The 14,649-nt window shown below is 31.0% G+C and overlaps 1 protein-coding gene across 1 annotated transcript in view; it reads right to left on the bottom strand.

Annotated features, from left to right (window-relative positions):
• LOC125069263 (collagen alpha-2(IX) chain-like) overlaps positions 1–14,649 on the bottom strand; it is a 49,472-nt gene that overhangs the window by 17,258 nt on the left and 17,565 nt on the right. The gene's annotated exons all lie outside the window — the stretch shown is intronic.

Below are 14,649 nucleotides of genomic sequence, written 5' to 3'. Positions count from 1 at the left end.
AACAATATACTTTGTCAATGACGGTTGAGTTGCGCAACAAAGTTCTCCATTGAAGCTCAGTCTTGCTCTTTCAAGAGATACGGTTACATTTTATGAGAAATATTTTCTCTAAGCAATAAAGTAATTCAGAGTGAGTGCCACCACAAGTTCAATGTACGTTCATATAAAGAAATGAATTGTCAACTCGATACAGAGTATTCGGAAATAATATTAGTTACTCGTCGTACTGAGTTTGTGAAAGTAATCGTTCATGTATTTTTTTACTCTGTACTATCTGCATTGGATATAGTACGAGAAGTATGTAAGAACACTATCTGTTCGCGTTGACGCCATTCTCATTGTTCTGTTAGAAGATTAAAAATATGATGGGACTCAACTCTTTTGTGGAACGAAGCGAGGTTTTAATGAAACTGAGTCTCGATTCTCGAATTCACTTGCTATCGACGATAAGTTTATGGAATTGCATTTTTTTATATATTTTTGTATGGATTTTCTCGTAAAAAATACCTGACTGTAATTGAACTTGGATATCATAAAAACCAATATTAAACTTTTGGGTTTGATTAATGACTTGGTGGTAGGGCTTTGTGTAAGCCCGTCTCTGTAGGTGCCATCTATTAAAAAGTGCATATAACTCGATTAAAGTTGTTAAAGAGGTACAATTCATTGAATTAAATGAAATATGTTTGAATTATGAACGATATTTTATTTTATTTTCATTAGGACAACCAACATTAGATACAAGATCACATCCAAAATAAAAAATAAAAAATTACATTTCAAAATTATCAAGGCAAAAGTTCTACTACTTATTATATTGTTTGTTTGTCTATCTTCTTTACATATATAACAATTTATTGTCTACGTCACGTCTACGTTGTGTACGTCAATCATATGATAACTAGTTGAACTGGTCGGTATGGAACTTTGACCAATTGATCCGGAATCGTCCATAGATCGTTCACAAAAGCTGTTTCCTATTTTTCAGGTTTCTTTAATGTCCAGCTAGTAGTTTAATAAGTTTCTTCTTAGTATCTGGCTTGGATTTAAAAGTAATAACGCCTTTCATTGAGCCAATGCAGTCATCTGCACATTATTAATTTTAAAATGTTTACTTGTAATGCATTTAATTTTCTACCTACTTATAATTTAATACAGAAGAGAACTCTGAAAGACGTAATTAAGGCTTCTAATCTGGGAAATGTTTGGGACTATTGCGTAAAAATATTGTTTAATATACCAATGATGACGTAGGTGCTAAGAGTTGTGCGCTTATGTGATGAATTTTAACTAATATTTAATTAAATTTAACAAAATAATCATTAAAGTTTTTGACGTAATATGCAAAGGTATTTACAGAAGAATATTTCAATCTTTATTAAGAATATCGCGCAGGTCTACGATAGGAACGATCGAAACCTCTCCACAATGATCGTTGTAAAATAATATTTTTTACTCAACAACATATATATATCCGAAAATCGTATAATCGAGATATTTAGATATTAAATCCATGAAATTGCGGCCATGTTTATCGTTTAAGGGTGCAAATTGGAATGACAAAATTAGTAATATTTCCTTTTTTAAATTATAGTTTATTATTGCAGGCATACTCTATTGTAAGTGATGTGGCCAAAAAAAATCTGAATTTCAAGAGCACGGAAGCATAAAAAATATAGACGTTTGATAATTACAACGTACCAGTAAGTATTTGAGGGAGCCAGTGTAATCACAGGCACAAGGGACATAACATCGTTCCCGAGGTTAGTGGCGCATAGGTGATGTAAGGTTAATATTTCTTACAGTGTTTTGTCTACGGGCGGTGGCGACCACTTAACATCAGGTGGTCCATATGCTCGTCCACCAACAAAGCCATAAAAAAAAAAGTTGTATGGTAGATGAAAAGTAAATGATAAGCAGTATTTGTTTAGTTGTATTTAATTTACCCGAATCAAACCCGGTTTTCATCTAGACTAAAACAATTATGATACAAACCAAAATACGTCACGAAAACAAGTTAACTACAGACTCGTTGGATCGTATTGCAAATGCAGAAAGCATTTCCTGTTCAGCTGAAGAATTTGGTACTTATTTTACCACTCTGTGTGTTGGCGAATTTGTACGTTTAGAATTTATTTCGTCATGTGAAGTTTTCCTTGAGAAATTTCAGCGCTTATACATATTGTGAACTTTGTATACGAAGGATGATAAAAAATTCAATGCTTCTATCCCCAACCGTTGGCGTTGAGTTTTTGACTCACTGATTACTGACTCGGCTCATTGCTACATTTTACATTAAAAGAACGTAATATATTTAAGAACGATGAAAATAATATTAATTATTAAAGAGACATGATATCCATTTCTTGGGCGTAAAGTAGTGGAAAGGTGTTTGAAAAGAAAATAAATTTCATTAGAAGTTATAATGACTTACTTTAGAAATGATTCAATTCAAATCTAAATATTCTTTATTCAAATATATAAAGGCAATTTTGAATCGACATTACGTTGTATTATTCAATCGTAAGTGTAATATATTTTTATTCGAAGATCAACTATTTGATTCCACATGGAAAAGGATAGAGATAAACGCCCAGATGAAATAACTGAGCTAGACTCAGAATCGTGGGAGTATCAGAAAACACTTTTTCCAGCTTGAAATAAAGGTGCAAACTGCCTCATTTGCTAGTGTGCTGCAACCCATAGCGTACCAACTACTAAACCACAAAACCCGACCTCAGCGCTTATTTACTCAAAGTTTTACCACCAATGAAATAAATTTAAAATCTGGTTTCAGGATATTATATTAAAAGAACCAACCAAGTTACTGTATTTAAATAACGTTGTAATATAGGTCAGACCCGAGGCGTAGAAATTTTATCTTGATTTTTCTAGAAAAAAAATTACTACCAAGTATTTCAAAGTTAACTTGACTCTTTCATAAAACATCGTCAATTTAAAGAATGAAATTCGCAAAGCTCTGTAATAATGGTGTTCTGCGATATTGTAATTTCAGTAAATAGAACCAGGGACAAACAAGTATGCAAATAACCGCAACGTATGAGAATATAGGGCGAAGGGAACCTTACATGAAGGTTTATATTATTTATGGAATTTTCAAGTAGCAATTTCTATATTGAGCGTGATACGACTGTCACTGAGGCAAACTCTTCTACGATGAAAGAAATTGTCAAAATTATTGCTATGTAATTTGTGGACATTGTTTGAAAATAATTTACTTAATTATAAATCTTGAATGATTCTGGCACATATGAATATAAGTTAAAAAAAAATATAACAATACAATAGTTGATAGAGCACATGATTTATCACTTTTAGGTGTTCATACGTGCTTAATTTGTTTATATAATTAATTTTGTATTCTGAGAACATCGTAAGCAAACTTTATGTTGAATGAAATTAAGAAGAAGAATTTCAAAATTCAAATACTTTTCGTATGGATAAGACTTTTGCTTAACAGTGTTATATTATTAAAATTAGAGTAAAACCAGAAAACAAAAGTAAGTAATTAAGTTATAAGTTTTGATATTAGCATCACTAGATTAATTGTTGATTATGTTCTCATAATAATATGAAAAATATTTAATCTAAGACTTATCGTGGCTGAGATTATTCTCTTAAAGTTTCACATAATATTTTTACTCTGCCAAGTCATAAAAGTATTGCCTGCAGCTAGTTATAAGAGGCAGAAGTTTGGTTGAAAATATTTAACTTAAACAAAACTTGGAAACTTGTTACGTGGTGTTTAACACAATGCTAACGACCGAGGCATGAAGATTATCGATTTTAAAAACTCTATAATATGCTGGAAATCGAACGGGCTATATAAGGGACTATCGCTATCATAACTATGTCTAATCAACAACAAGTATTTTTCAGAAAATCTGTTTAAAACTTTACGCCGAATTTAGGTCAAGTTTATTTTTCTAAGCGTAGCATGTGTGCTTTTCAGTAGGCGGACGGCAATGTCTTATTTAAAGATTTTCATAGGTTCTTATTTAAGTAATTTAAATTTTTTTTTGTTTTAAGGCATTTTTGTGGAAAAAATCAAAAAAATGTTGAAATTATATCTTTTTCCGTCTGGCATTTTTTAATTGGTTTTAATATTGAATAGTCAGTATTTATTCGTTTTTATAAATCAGAAGAAAAAGATAGATGTTAGTTAATACTTTTTTTTTTAAAAATTTTGAATTTGCATTGTTGACTTATTTTAAAAAAATCTAAAAAACGTGATAATTCAAAAATGGTTCACTTTTGCATGCATATCGGGGTGCATATGGGGGGTTAAATTTATCGCAAATAATCCCTATTACCTCCTAACGGGAATACGTCAAATTACAAATAACCATGTATATATCTTCCTTTTCTGTTTGTATTACGTAATAATGTGCTCTTATTATCAAAGATTAGTCGATCAATAGATCTTTTCTCTCGAATCTCTTGGGGTCTCTACTCGCACTCGCATTACCATTTTTTTTTTTTTTGTAAAAGTCTTTGCAACAATTTTAAATTATTAAGACCTCTTTTTTAATGAAACATGTAAATTGTAATTCTAAATAGACTATAATGAAATTGAAATTGAGTCGCTGGTAGTCAGACTTTGAATTTTTTGACATAATAATTGTTTCTCTCTTGTGCATATCATTCGAAATAAATACAAGATCTCATTCTATATTTTTAATAATAAACACAATGAAAATATTAAATTGTTTGATTATAAGATTTAAATTTATAAAGGTGTTAAGAATTGTACATATATTTTATTAACCAAATCTTCTGTTTGTTTTATTATAGAGCACATTTAATAAGATATCATTGAATTGTATACAAAATGTTGGATAACAAATATCCTCACACGAAAAACCTATTCGTATAATTAGTTCTACAACAGTTATTTTAAAAAGCAATAATTCTTAAAAACCATAAATCCCAAACTTCTCAGCGGTTTGATATGCCACGGAATTGCGGAGCTGCAAAGAATTAAAATCGCAACACTTGGAGATATTCAAACGTCACGTTCCATGATATATATCTAAAATATATGGGTTTACTTTTTGCAGAACTTTGCAGGTTAAATTTACGATTCTCACTCACAAATTAGGCCGTGCATTCGAGATACACATTTCGGTGGAAATGGAGCGCCTGTTTGGGCCTGTTATCCAGTGCTATTTAGTTTTTTTTTTTTTGCTATATAATTGGAAAATTTCTAGCTGTCTCGTTGATGCAGTGGATTGCTTGTAAAGCTGTCAATATTTAGGTATTGGGTGCAAATCTTTCCGTATACTAATTCTTAGTAGCCCTGAGATTGAAACTTGCCAGTATTTATCCGTCCGTGTTCGAAAAGCACGTAAGACCGTTATACTTGCACCAAAACTCCAATCCGATAGGATTAATAGGGGGATAGGTTTTAGGGAAGAAAGAATTGCGTTTACTTGCCGTTGAGGTCGGCATTTCGGAATAAGGATAGTTTGAATTGTTATGTTACCAAAGAATCCTTAAATATAATACAATAAATAATTTTAATTATATTTACCATTTTTCTTCAGTCTTTACATTAATGTTATCTACAGAGCTGAATTTATTTAATTTTTATTATTACTACAGGTAATACTAATAATACTTTGGCGGACTAGCCAAAGGGTAGCCTGATGGTAAGGGGTCACCACCGCCCATAGAGATTGACGCTGTAAGAAATATTAACCATTCCTAACTTCGCCATTCACCAACCTTGGGAGCTAAGATGATTCCCTTAGATCTATAGTTACTCTAGCTCCCTGAAGCTGTTTGATAGTGGAATATCTGATAAATAGGTTATACCTAACCAGACAAGCAGACCAATTATATTAAAATTTTTAGCTTACAATAAAAAATAATTGAATAAATTGAATACTCATTTTGCTAAGAACATCTTTTTTATAAGATATTTCAACTCATATTTGCTCTGTGGTTAAAATTTCACCATGATCATAATTGAAAATTAACAACTTATTAAATTCACATATTTTTTAAATGTATTCATTCTTCTCTTATTTCCAATTTCGTAATATACACATGTATTAAATTTGGTCAATAAATACCGAACAATGAAAAATAAAGAAATTTGTTTGACATGGGGAAATAAATTACCGAACCGTTTTGTTGTTGTCCATTTATACAGGTTACCCATTAATATTTAACCCTCGCAATGCAAGAAAAACAGGTCAAACAACAAAGACAGGTCTATTATACCACCTAATATAGCTTAAAATATTTTCTCTTTAAGTATAAAGTGGCTTTTATTCCACCCTTCATATTTTCGTCCAATAAAAATACCTTCAAATTTGAATGGCATCTTTTACATCCCGTTTGTACCTTAGTGAAGATGTATTTAGCAGTTTATATTCCCAATTCATCCTGAATATTTTATTTGATGTGCAATATACTACAAAAATCTGGCATACGTTGTTGAGTCTGTGAATATAAACAAATAGCTTTAACGATAGATTGAACGATAAAGATTTTTTGTTTGTAATATTTGGCAAACAGTTGGCCCAACAGAAGTAGTCATCACCATTGACGCTGAGAGAAATATTAAACATTCCTTACATCACCAATGCGCCACCAACTTTGGGAGTTAAGATATTTTATGTCCGGTGTGGCGGAACGCAAAGATGCTTCGTAAAATAATGTTTCCATTTAATATTTATGCATTTACATGCATAATTAATACAGAAAGGATTTTTTATTAAAGGCTATGAGTACATGTTTTAATTAGTAATAAGTTTTTTTTTTATTCTAGCTAATACTAATGATAGCGGGATTTAATACAACAAATACATATTTCTTCACAGGATACAAACACGACGATAAAAACAAAATTGTTCATGTGTTCTCAAAATATAAGCAAAAAATGATTTTAAGTTTTAAATTTATAAAAGTATTAAGAATTTTATATATAATCACTTTGCCATCTGGGCTAAAATGTTTTGAACAAAAAAATATATTTAAAATGTATCCACTGGATCAACTTTAATATGTAAATTTTTCCGAGCCCATTTCCATGTTTTAATCGTATGATCAAATAGATATATAATGTACTTGTAGAAAATTGATGACGGGCACTATTCTCTTCATCAATTTCCTCTCAAATTATCTAAGATAGCCTGCATGAAATCCTGTCGAGTTAAATTTATTCGCGTATTTGAAATTCATTATTAAGTTCTTGTTTGTTTTAAAAATGATTAAATAAATCTTGTTCTATATTTAAAATACTGTCTATATATTTATTAAACAATTGTTGAACTAATCCCTGTATTTTAAGTTACCATAGTATCTTATCAACTAAAAACTTGGTAGAATTCATAATTGGAACATAAACTCAGTCTTTAAGTTTCTGAAAAAAACATGTACACAAACGTAGAAATATATGGGGTAACCTTTCCTTTATTTGTTAGGTTAAAAAGGAATAAAATACTCGTCTAAATCAAAATGGATGTTAAACCTGTCTTTGCCAAAGGCATTCCTTGGACGATCTAGATTTTAAGAAAGGCATGCAAAGATACGCCGAGTTATTCCGTGCGTAACATCTTAGGCTTAAGAGCTGAAAGAGGTTCTGTAACGTCAAATGGAAGAATACACTTTGTATTCCTGAAAAGTTTCACGGAATATATGGTACTTGGGCAATGCGTTGTTAGTGAAAAGGAATTGAAAAATGGCATGGAAGTTATTACTCTTACGTGTCGTTTTTTATTTGTTTTTGCTTAAAGCTCATAATTTGGAAAAGTAAACGAGCGAACCTATTGGTGCTGGTACAGGAAATATTAACTATTTTTACGCTGTAAATCCGCAACTATGGTCTCTAAAATTTACTATAGGTAAATTAGTCTGGCACTTATGACATTCAATCTAGAACGCATCGAAAAGCTTAGTAGTTTATCAGCGTGAGTAATTGTTCGTCAAGGGAATTTCCGAACGAACGAAGCCAAATTTATAAAAAAATAAAATTAAATGTGCGAGTTAAAGATCGACATCACAATATTGAAGCTTTATTATAAAAAAAAACTAATCAAGTATATTTTATTTTAGATCACATTTTAGATCTGGATCGATACTGATTGTGTTAATTCATATTTAATGCAATAATGTTCTTTAATTATAAAAGAACATTATTGCATTAAATATGAAGTTCCGTTAATAAAATAAACATCATTTTCGTATTATTATTATACTCCACGCACACATAATTGACGACGGTGGAGAAGACGGTATAAGAGAGCGTCATACCGTTACGGCATACGGCATACGGGTCGGTCTTCCTAAGGCGCGTCTATACGTCAATAGGTGTTATTAAATACAGAATAAATGTCAAAACTCTTATTTTACAAGAAAGGCAAGAAAATTAGTAGTTACTCTTTTTCAACATCTAAAGATAGAGTCATGTTAGTTAAATACAATTATATATGTATGTTATATATCGTGCCTGGAAGTCAACAAGCATTACACTCCACGCTTTTTTATCGTCTATATGATCTTGTAACGAATAATATGCCTTCTTTACCGATGTATTTTTTACGGATGATTTGAATTTATGAAACGGCAAAGTTAAAAATGCAGCTAGTTATTAATACTTAGGTATAAAACTACGAAATCTGTTATTCAGTGTAATTCATAGGTAAGTTAATATCCGTCACGTCGCAACTTCGCAGCTGCTTCGGATTTGCTTCCGTTTTCAACACGGATTTGGGAAACTCAGCTATTTATCTGCTTTTGACGTGAAACTGTTCGCTTCTTAATATAAATTGCACTTGATTTTTAGTCTCGATATTACAACCGATTTTGTTGATATTCGATTAAATAATTTATTTAATTTGTATGCGTCTATTTTCGTAATATTTTTTTCCGAGTTATTCATCAATAACGTATGATATATTTATTTAATGAAAAAGTTATAAATAATTTATTGTAATAGTGACCTCATTCGGGAGAAAATCATACGGGCCAAGAGTAATATTATATTTTATTTGATATATTTTTTTTGGAAAAGAAGATATTGTTATGATATTCTAAATACTGATAGTATTTTTGCCAACATTCCACGCGGTCTTGATTCGTACAGTAACTGTTTTTATTGTTACTTGTATACAATAAAGGCTTAAATGTGTTATGTATGCGACCACACTATGGAGGTACATTAGGACATCGCGTTCGCCGAGACAACCGACGACAACCCTGTACCAGCTACCCTTGCGCAACATCACGCCGCCCAATAACGGACCACACCGATCTTTCTTTATAATTTCCGTGTATCTTAGAATTAAGAAAAGTATTATAATAAATAATATTATAATATAAATAATATAGTAATTGATTCTGAGGGCATTCTGTGTTACAACCTCAACACATGAAGTAGTCTAATTAAATTAGTATTAATATTTGTAAAATAAGTTTGTGAATTAAAATAAATTCACTTTTAAAGTACTTTCGGTTTTTTTTAAGTCCTTCGGCTGCGAATGACGTAATTAATGTAAAGAATTTTTATGTAAATAAAAAAAAAAAAAGCAAAAGTTATTTTGTTATCGTTGTATAAATCGAAGAAAAATAATATTGATTTAATATGTTCGTATTATAACATAATGAACTGTTAGTTATATTTTATTAGAGTAATATTATATTAAATGATCTTTGATACATATAATTGTGTCATGTAATGTACATTCCTATCGTTGTTTTTCTTTTCTCTACCTTAAGGAGCTCTGGACGAGATCGCTGTCTTAGAGATAAGGCACCCTCTTGTTCCTTATCTGCGTTCCATGTTTATTGTTAAGGTTTTTGATGTTTAATAAAGAGTATTCGTATTATTAACACACACCCTATGCTATAAACTTTCATTGATTAACACACATAAAGATTGATCCTAATGGATTGGATATTTTTAAACATAATCACAGTAAGATTTCAAAACTATTAACATCACATTCAAGCTTTATAAATTAGAATTATATATCATCAAAAGTGAGAAATGTTGGTACAAGTGAATGAGAGAACATAACATACATAACTGACGTTTTATATTTACATTTCAGTCGAACTTAATAGCCTAAACATTGCCCTCAATTTGACCTTGAATGATATTTCACATAAATAATTAAGCAAGTTTGTTGTGACAAATTTTGAATTAATGGAATATGTTTGTATTTGACCTAGTTTGTCAGTTCCAATATCACAATCTGGCAAACCTAGCAAGTGTTACGAATCCGTTTTGAATCAAACTGCGGAACTGTCATTTGAAGTTTCCAATGTATTTATGTGTCGCGAGTAACTTGCTCCGTTAATCATACAAATGAACTGGTAAATACTTGTCAGCTATGGGTTTAATCGGATGGAATATTTCGAGATTTGATATCAATTATTTTTGTGTATTTGATTAAAAAAAAACTAACACAGCTAGGCCGTTAAAGGTGTTAAATTTATTAAAAAAATAAATAATTATTGCGTTTAGCAGGAAAATATGAAAAATATATGTATATATTTTAATGATTGGTTCACAAGAGTAGGTCATAATTTCATTGTGAAACTTAGATCGGTGTTTTAATTCCCAAGGTCATAATTTAATTGTTACAACCTGTGTAGCGATCGCATCGGTAATGTCTTCTAAAATTGTTATTCGAATGATGTAGTGAAGTAAATGACATATTTATCTGAATAAGGATTAATAATGAATTGAAGAAAAACAATTCGCAATTCGCAAAACTTATCGTTTTTTACTAATCTATAATAAGTAAAAGTAGATATTATGAGTATATCTTAGGAGATAGATCTTTTTAAGACCTGCCAGTTTCCAGTACATTATTTTGATGTATCTCCAACGGTAGCCATGTGAGTGTAGTACGAAAACAGTATTTTTGAATAAAATATCGTCATAGTTAAGTTATTTTCTTTCTATTAATAAAAACTGTATCAAATTTCGTTGAATGGTTTAAATAAATTTAAAGCAGAGGTAGATAGCGACTTTATTTTATACTATTTATAGATATTAGGTCTTTTTATGTTAATTATAGATGAATGGATAAATGGACCACCTGATGGTATGTGTACCACCACCTCCACCACCATCCGTAACATTGGCGCTGTAAGAAATATTCACCATTATTTATATCGATAATGTGCTACCAACCTAATTATGATGTGATGTCATTTGCGTCTATAGTTACACTGGCTCACTGAAACTTCAAACCGGAACAAATTAATACAAGGTATTACTGTTCAACTAGTTTATTCTAAAGAAAAAATGTTCGATAATATCATAATTTTAACTTGTAATGTAGCCACATAATACAGATTTTTAATGAAATTTCTCTGTAGCATCAAAGGATTTTACCTTCCGAGTCCATAATCTCCGCTAAGCTTTAATTCCTACCGTAATAAGCAGTGTTCTTATTCAAAATATACAGCTTCTTTATAATATAATTATGTTGTTGTATTTAAATGTTAGATGTAAAAAGTAAACGTAAATTTAACAGTCTGTAAATGATCTACTGCTGGGGTAAGACCTCCCCTAGTTATGAAGAGGGACACAATGGAAATTCCAAACCTGCTCCAACGCGGGTCAAAATCCGAAAACACTTAAAACTATATGATATGATGCAGTGCGATTCCGTAAGATATCACTTCGTATCTCACTCGTGAAATATTAAAAACCGACCCACGGTTTCAATTCAATTCTATAAATTTTATAATTATTATTGTCAGTGTTGCAATCAGACATTTCACGCCCGTGTTCTTCGGTGAGTTTTCAGTATAACTCTACTGTGTCTCAAACCATTTGATATAACGAAATGGGCAAAAGTCACTAAATTAGGTGACTAATAAATATGTAATTGATTTTGCCCAAATCTATAAACATATAGTAATTTTAATTTTCGAACTGGAAACCTAAGTCAATATAACAGCGGTTAAATCGGTCTACCGTTACCGAGTAATCGGGGACAATACGGAATAAAAGCAAATTCGTGAACCATACAACCTGTTCCTTTATTTAAACTTGCTTAAGCGATATGATTAAATATAATGATACTCTAGACAACACCAAGTTCGGGTTGAGTTTAATTTAGTCAGGCAAATATAAATGTCTCATAATTTCACACATCAAAGGTGAATACATATTTGAATAGAGCAAATAGTGGATTGCCCGCACTACTAACTCAGTGTGAAATATGAGGGACGTGCGAGATTACGATAAGGATTTTAGCTCTGTAAATCATCGGATTTTCCGCTTGAGAATTGAGGCAAATTTAAGGATCTTGAGTTCTCTGTTCTCTTTCGTGCGGAGGCGACGTCTTTTCCTATCACAAAGCGCTATTCCATTTTTGAATAACAGAAATTTTGATATAGATTTAGTTTAGACTTGTTTTCGTAAGCGCCAACTGTACTATCTGGGTTGTTCTTTTTTGTGCTGTATTCCGGTTCGATGACTGACTATACAAGTATCCCAGCAGTGGGAAATTTACGGGCTGCTAATGCTATATAACAACAACGGGCTGCTAATGCTATATTACAAGCGATACAATACCTAGTATTTCATTTTTGTATGTTTTGTTTTTCTAACATAGAAAAGTTTGAGCATCAACTTAAGATAAAAATAAGCAGATGCTTATTTTTATCAAGTGGACAATTTATCTGTCATTCTTGAATAGACGATATATTTCTATATTGATATGAAATTGCATTTCAATTAAATGTTTTCTTAAATAGAAAACTATTTGCGCTTCATAGAATGTGGCTTCTTTAATATAATTCCGATAGCATTAAAAACAAAGCAATCGGTAGTTATTCATTCTCTTAGATTTTTTGGGATTCTTGAAATGTACTGTTGTTTTATTATAAAATTTGTACCTATGATATAAGATAAGCTCTTATTTGGAACTTATCAACATTTATTGTATTAGACACTGTAATTATCTTGAAATTTCTAGTTGATATATTGTCAAAATTTAAGATAGTAAAAAAACGATTTGAAATTCTAATAGATAGAAGATATACGGTGTCTTTAAATAAAATATTTATCATTAAAAGCAAAATAATACGCGATCGAGTCTTAGATTATTTATTTATCTACGAATAACAAAACGATCCAAATTCATTACTTTAGAGTGCGTGACGTCATACTATTTTACTAGTGTGCGTATGCGTAACCTCATACTATTTTACTAGTGTGCGTGTGCACAATGGTCAACTGTTCTAACAGTTCTGAAAGTCTATCTAGACATAGGAAACAAATCGTGTAAAAATTGTTATATCTTTATTGCCACAATTTAATACAAATGCACGTGTAATTTTGAAACGTTCTTGAGATCAGACTTAAGAAGGAAACATCTGTCTTCAAAACATCTATCCGACATGTGACTCGGCATGTAAAGATATATTAACCAAGTAATATTCTTAAACATTTGTCAAACTTAAACTCCTATTAGCGACTCGTTGCGTAAATACGGCTATCATAAATTGTACCAAGTGCTGCCGAATTTGTTTAAACCATAATTTTACTAGCACGTGTTGCAAGATCGTGTAACGTTAGCATAATGAAGTAATAATCTCTGATATAGTGGCGAATATTTTAATGTTTAGAGTCATGTTTTGCGGACGCTATATTTCATCATACACTAGCTATCTTTCCTGGCTTCGCAAGCGTAAAATAAGGATTTATATTGAACGTTTATATCGAAGGATACGTCGCTTTCATATCCAAAACATTTCAACAAAGTTTCATCACATCCCAATAATTAATTTATGAACGCATAGAGAGCAGAAATTTAAACATTAAGGCTGGTGATTTGCTAACGAGTTCGAAGAGGAGCGAAAACGTAAAGTATTCGCAGCGAGTTCATAGCGAACGTGCAGTGAATTAGCCGCGAACACCTCGTATGGGGGCCATTTTTAGGGTTCCATAGCCAAATGGCAAAAAACGGAACCCTTATAGATTCGTTATGTCTCTCTGTCTATCTGTCTGTCTGTCACAACCACTGTTTTCCGAAACTATAAGAACTATACTGTTGAAACATGGTAAGTAGATGTATTCTGTGAACCACATTAAGATTTTCACACAAAAATATAAAAAAAACAATTAATTTTTGGGGTTCCCCATACTTAGAACTGAAACACAATTTTTTTTATCGAACCCATACGTATGGGATGTCTATGGATAGGTCTTCAAAAATGTTAATGGGGTTTCTAATATAATTTTTTTCTAAACTGAATTTGTTTGCGCTAGAGACACTTCCAAAGTGGTAAAATGTATGCCCCTGTAACTTCTAAAGTAACGGATTGATAAAACTAAAAAAAATATATGTCAAAGTCAAAGTCAAAAATATTTATTCAATATAGAAGTGTTTACACTTGCTTATTGATAGTCAAAAATCTACCACTGGTTCGGAATTTAACACCTCGAACCTGAGATTTACCGGAAGAAACTCAGCGGGATATTTTTTTTTCCATTTTTCATGTATAATAATAATTATATTTTAGTTATTTGAAACAGTCTAGAGGCGATCATTTCATTCCCAAGGGTGTGCAGTCAACTAAAAAGCCATTAGTTTTGTAATATCCTTTAGCACACAAACACTCTTTAACGATTCTTATATATATTCTGATATT

Source organism: Vanessa atalanta, chromosome 15 (assembly GCF_905147765.1).
Source record: "Vanessa atalanta chromosome 15, ilVanAtal1.2, whole genome shotgun sequence".
NCBI classification, from domain to species: domain Eukaryota; kingdom Metazoa; phylum Arthropoda; class Insecta; order Lepidoptera; family Nymphalidae; genus Vanessa; species Vanessa atalanta.
The sequence above is the reverse complement of the archived record's forward strand: the minus strand, read 5'-3'. Positions and strand labels throughout refer to the sequence as shown.